Source organism: Brassica oleracea, chromosome C5, assembly GCF_000695525.1.
Source record: "Brassica oleracea var. oleracea cultivar TO1000 chromosome C5, BOL, whole genome shotgun sequence".
In the NCBI taxonomy this organism is placed as follows: Eukaryota; Viridiplantae; Streptophyta; class Magnoliopsida; order Brassicales; family Brassicaceae; genus Brassica; species Brassica oleracea.
Genome location: NC_027752.1, coordinates 10,408,954 through 10,409,593, shown reverse-complemented (window position 1 = coordinate 10,409,593; position 640 = coordinate 10,408,954).

Genomic DNA, 640 nt, shown 5'->3' with positions numbered 1-640 from the left:
TAGAGGCTGTGGACATCAATGGATCTATCCTCTCTTGCCATTTTGTGTGATATCCTGCATCCTCTACAATGAAATGGTAGCCCCTAAACACTTTTAACTCCACCATTAAATAGCCTGTTTAACACCTAGCCCGTCTACCCTGAATAGTGCATGTGATGAGAATCTCACGCTACTCTTAAATGAATGTAGGGAGTTCTGTCTCGATAATGTTGCTTTTTCTGGTTTGAGATGTAGAGTATGGAGCCGATTTTTGAACAGCAGTCAGTGGGGTTCCGGTAAGGGTGTATTGTCCTAGTTTTACTGTTTATATGGTTCAGAGATTCGTGGTCAAAGTATGGTTGCTGAGAATAGGAGATTTTCCACACTTTCAAACCTTTCTCCCTGTTCTTGATACTTGACATTGTTTGAGGACAAACAAGGATCTAAGTCTGGGAGAATTGATATATGTTTTATAATTGGTTTTCAAGTCTTTATCGAGTCTTTCTAGTCTTTTTCGAGTCATTACATGCCTGGAGTTGCATTGGATGAGAGATGCACCAGTTGGAACAAAAGATGCAGAAAAGAATGCAATCTGAAGATTTTCACGCGGAACAGTCTGAGTGACTGTTCCCGATAGCGGAGCAACCCGAGTGACTGTTCC